This window comes from Cynocephalus volans, chromosome 14 (assembly GCF_027409185.1).
Source record: "Cynocephalus volans isolate mCynVol1 chromosome 14, mCynVol1.pri, whole genome shotgun sequence".
Classification (NCBI taxonomy): domain Eukaryota; kingdom Metazoa; phylum Chordata; class Mammalia; order Dermoptera; family Cynocephalidae; genus Cynocephalus; species Cynocephalus volans.
In genome coordinates this window covers 1788873-1793812 of record NC_084473.1, presented here as the reverse complement: position 1 = coordinate 1793812, position 4940 = coordinate 1788873, and the positions used below count along the sequence as shown (strand labels likewise).

At 50.5% G+C, this 4940-nt stretch overlaps 2 pseudogenes; both read right to left on the bottom strand.

The window, feature by feature from the left end:
- Nucleotides 1-384: 384 nt before the first annotated feature.
- LOC134363368 (U4/U6 small nuclear ribonucleoprotein Prp3-like) lies at nt 385-2366 on the bottom strand (annotated as a pseudogene).
- Nucleotides 2367-3395: 1029 nt separating this feature from the next.
- LOC134363246 (selenide, water dikinase 2-like) lies at nt 3396-4643 on the bottom strand (annotated as a pseudogene).
- Nucleotides 4644-4940: the final 297 nt, after the last annotated feature.

Genomic DNA, 4940 nt, shown 5'->3' with positions numbered 1-4940 from the left:
GCTGCCGTACTGTTTTGGACAGAAGCTGTATCATTTCACAACCCCACCAGCAGTGCACAAGGCTTCCAATTTCTCCACGTCCTCACCGACCCTTGTTATTTTCTGGGTTTTGTCTGTTTGCTTATTGGTTTGGTTTGATATACAGTAGCTATCCTCATGGGTGAGAGGTGGCATCTCATTGAGGTTTTGTGCCAGTGTCTGCTTGGCACAGTTCTGAGTCACACACAGGGGGTGAGCTGGGAAGGAGAGTAAGGGAGAGGACTGGAAAGACAGAGACAAAGCGGGGGAGGCGAGGGCTTGCAGCAGCCTCGGTCAGGGGGCTCCAGCACAGACTCACCCGGTGCCAGGTCCCAGCAGCGTCCGGCCCCATCCTTCTTGACATGCTCACGAGCCAGGTTCTCTGTAGGGCACTGTTTGGACTTGGTCTCTATGAAGCTCCAGTCTTTGGCTGGACCCTCCAGACTAGGACACATTTGCTGCTTTTCTTCACAGCACTAGGACACATTTGCTGCTTTTCTTCACAGCTTCCTCGTCATCTCCCTTCATGTTAGATGCTTGTTCATCCCACTTTATCCGATGCAGCATCAGACGCTGAAACTTCTTCTGTGCCTTGGGGCCCCTTCCACTGCTGCCACGTTGACATCCTTGTGCAGTGCCACCGCCCCTGTCAGGTACACTTGCCCAGCATTGGCCTCAGTCTTGAACTTCTTGGCTGGATTGCTCAAATTTCAAACTCTATATACATATATGTGTACCCCAGTGAAAGGTCTTCTTTAAGCTCTTTAATTATCTTGACCTTTCTCTGTTCTGCTGTAAGTTTTCAGGCAGGCTTGGTCTCTTCATGCACTTTCTGTCTTTTTGCCATCTGGGCTCTGACGTGGGGCTTATACCTTCGTGGGGTCTTGAACAGCTTCTGTTCCTAATACTCGCATCAAATTAGAAATTCTCACTTTGGGTTCTAGAGGAGGTGTCAGGCCCAGCCTGACTCTCTCTTGTAATTCCTTCTGTGTCCCCTCCTTGTCTGCCCCCGAGGTTTCTTCTGTTCCTTCTTGGTAAGATACACCCCCAGAGTACCTGGTGTGTCATTGTCGACTGGAGGCTTCAGCTGGGCTGGATCTTCAACAAGACTGGCAATTCCCAAATAATCTTCTCTCTTGGGATTTCGCACTGTAAAGTCAAAGCCATTGGGGATGATGTAAGAGTCCCACCCCTCAATTTCAGGGATATCTCCCTCCTTTAACTCCTTCTTAGGAGCAATGAGGCCCGGCCTCGTTGAAGTATGGATGCCTGTTTTTCGAGCTGCCTGTGAGATCTCTGCCCGCAGCTTCTCTGGCTGAGCCTTTGTCTGTAATCGTTGAGCAATCTTCTCAATTTTGCCCTTGTCATGGAATTTAAAAGTACGTCTCTGGTGCTGGGAAGGGGCAATTGAGACTTGGGGTCAAAAAAGGTATTGGATTCCATGTCTCCTGATGGCTTTTCTTTCATCTCTCTCTTGAACTGTTCCCTCATCACAGCACGAGTATTGGCCTTTCGAGTGGGCATGCGGCAGGTCAGCTCAGCCGCCTTGCCTGTGGCATCTGCAGTGCGACCTTGATCATCTAGGATCAGCGGTGCAGGTTTAGTCTGATCTTTTAATTCCACCTTCAGGGGAGCAAAACCCACGGCATGGAGCTTAGCCAGGCCCACCCTGGTGGCATTGCCAGTGAGCCCTGGCTTCGGTGCCAGCTGGGCTTGGATTCGGGCTTGTAGTTCGCTGCTTTCCTTGCTTTCTCGATGGCATCGTTCATGAAAGTGGTGGCCTGGGAGGGCTGAGTAGCACCGCCATTGGCAAGTCACTCTGGTTGTGAGGAAGGAGGCGGCTTTGGCTGAGGCGTAGGGGGCTGATGAAGCTCAGCCGTTTTTCTTCTCCTCGGTTTGTCACATCGCTGCCTCCATCATCTGTTTCATCTGGAGCTGAGTCAGCATGCCGGGGCTCTCTGAGGGAGGCCCAGGGACCAGCTCCGGCTCTTCCTCCACCTCCTCAATGTGGGACATTCATCGCTTCTTTACCCCTGATGCTTCTTTGCAGATCTCAGAGGCATCATCAGATACCTCCTTTAGCTCTTGTTGTCTGCTCCCGTCACTGCTGGACTTGGAATGCCTAGACCTCGGCCTCCCTGCACGGCCTCAGACAGTGTGTCCACAAATCGGGGAGCAGAATCATCAAGAAAAGGTTTCAGATGGCCGACTGCCTCCTCTTGGCCATGCCTTCCCCACACGACTCAATGCTGCTGTGACCACTGTGGGTTCTGAGACACCCAGGGCCTCTGTACTGTCTTCTCCATGCAGGTTTTCACCACATCCGGCTCCCTCTTAGACAGTGCCATTGTTCAACATTGGTGGGGGGATGCTGGTGGTGCCTTCAGGAGGCGTTGAGGTACAGCCTTTGAATCTCGGTCTCGTTGACTGCTTGCATACCAGGAATATACTTTGTCACATCCTGTGTGCTAGAAATACCTGAGCAAAGCAGGCAACAGAGGTGGAAGAGGCAGGACCAGAAGCTATCTGTGTAAAAGCACCGCAGAGACATCAGCCGACTAATTGGTAAAGACTGCACCATCTTCCTAGACCCTATGATGTTACGGCCTACAAAACTTTTATTTTTTATATATTCATTTATTTCCCACCAAAGTCCCTTTTATTTATTTAGCTAGAAATCACTCTTTATTGATTAAGTCACCAGGAATTTTCAGCACAAGATTTAACATCTTAATGACCACCAGGACCTAGGCTCTGGGGCTTGCTCTGACTCTTGCAGAACTTGAAGGGGTTTAGGGGGAGAGACATTGCTAGATGTCACATTAGATCACATCAGATGGTGGCAGGTGATCCTTTCCCAGTCACTGGACAAACTGCTCAATTCTTGTCCATAGTGGGAAAGAGCCAGTACTTCAGAAAAACCTACTAAAGAATTTGACATTGCAACCTAAGATCTCTCTTAACAATTTAGATTTATCAACAGTATTGGCCCAAACTCATTTGCTTCTGGTCTAAGTTGTTTCATTTTGCCATTTTGTGTATTTGTGTAATTTTAACAAATAATCTCATTCCCTGGGCAGAAAGGAATCATCCAGTGCAAAGAAAAATCCCTCATACTGGAATAGCCTCATCTGGCTTTGGCTGGAAGAAACAGGTTTTTACACTCCTACCCAAGAGATAAGCAAACACCCCCCAAAGTCCCTGGCCTTGGAATGTGCAGAGGCAGAATTTGATGGGCTGATTCAATCCACCTAGAAAGGGCAGCTGGAAGCACCATGCATGTGGTCTTCTCTGGAAATTTCTTGAAGTCACTCTTGAGAATCATTCATGGTTGTGTGCATAGGCTCTCAGATCCAAACAACTTTGGCTATTCCATCTCATGACCTAGGCTGAGAGGAGGTGAATCCAGAAGCAAGAGCCATTATGGTTGCCCTAGTGACTCGAGGCACTGGACCTGGATGACTCGAGGATCATCAAGTATCTGGGCTGTCCAGCTTCCTTTCCACAATGCCCACAACCCATGCTTGGTGACCCTCTCCATACTTGGAAGATTCGATTTCAGAACAAACATGAGCCACCTGTTCTCTTGGCAGACAAAATCAGTAATCCCCAGAGGTTTCAGCTGAGGTTCCTTCAAGAAGTCCAAACCACCCTGGCCTTGGCGATGGCAGCCATCCTGGCAAGGATCAGCAAGTCATGAATGACAAGGAACACCTCATACCTTTGTTGTTTCTCCAGGTTCTGAGAGTGTCCTAGAATGCCAAAGCCTGTGACATCTGTGGCCGCGTAGGCATTTGACACATGCATTTATCCAGCAGCAGCTCTGCCTAGGGCCCTCCTTGAGAGGCCAGCTCCACCTCTTCCCTGGAGACCACCATCTCCACCTTATTCCATTTCATCCAGGACCATTTACCATCAGTGGACGCTGACCACAACCTGGGTTCCTAAGGGTTTGGTTAACACAAGCACGTCCCCAGCAACAGCACCGTCAGGCATTATGAATTCACCTGGCCAATGGCAGCTCCGCTGATGATGTCCCAGGGGTTGACCACTTTGTCCACCAGCCACTGCAGTCCCTCCTTCTTTGGCAGCATCTCGAAAGCCCTTGACCATGAGTGTGTAACCTCCTCTCACTCCTCATCACTCAGACCCCGGCTGACACTGAGCACCGTCAGCACATGTCACATCAGTAATGCCCACAGCAAGAGGCCACTCAGCTTGCTGGCACAGCTCTGGTCCGCATTGTGTCAGGATCTTCTACCAAGGGGTCAGAGAAGACTGTGGTCTGCACCAGGATGGCCCCCCTGCTTCAGGGGTGACGCACGAGTCTATCCCAGTGCTCGGGGCTGGGAAGGCCGGGCTGGCAGGTTGGCTTCCTGGGCCGCCTCTTCTGGCCTCAACCAGGACCCGGTATGTGGGGGCCACATGTCCAGCTGCATCAGTCTGGCCAGGCGTTCGAGAAACATCCACTAGGGACCCTACAGCCTCAGCCCTTCATGCATGAGAAGCCTCAGCTGCTGGCCCAGGCTGAAGCCCAGAGCTGGGGTCTCGAAGGGCAGTCTCTCCAAGACCAGCCCAGCAGCTGAGGAACTTGCTGCCACCATTGCCACCATCACCATGGCCATCATGCCTACCCGGCAGATAGGGAGGAGAGGGCCTTTTACTTTCTACTTAGTTAACGTGAAGTAAGTCACATGTACCCACAGGTTCTCCCAGCATGTCTCAGGCCCTGCAATGCCCTCCAGGCCTCCCTCTGCTATGGCTTTTTAAACCTTGCAATGTGTTATGATTTCTCACTCTTATAATTTATTTCGAACCTAGTTTAAAAAAGCATTTTGTCTTCTTTTATTTAAAGAAGTCCTCCAAAATCTTCTCAATGTCAACCCTGTGGCCCTGGATGTGTGCTCACACTGTGTGGACAT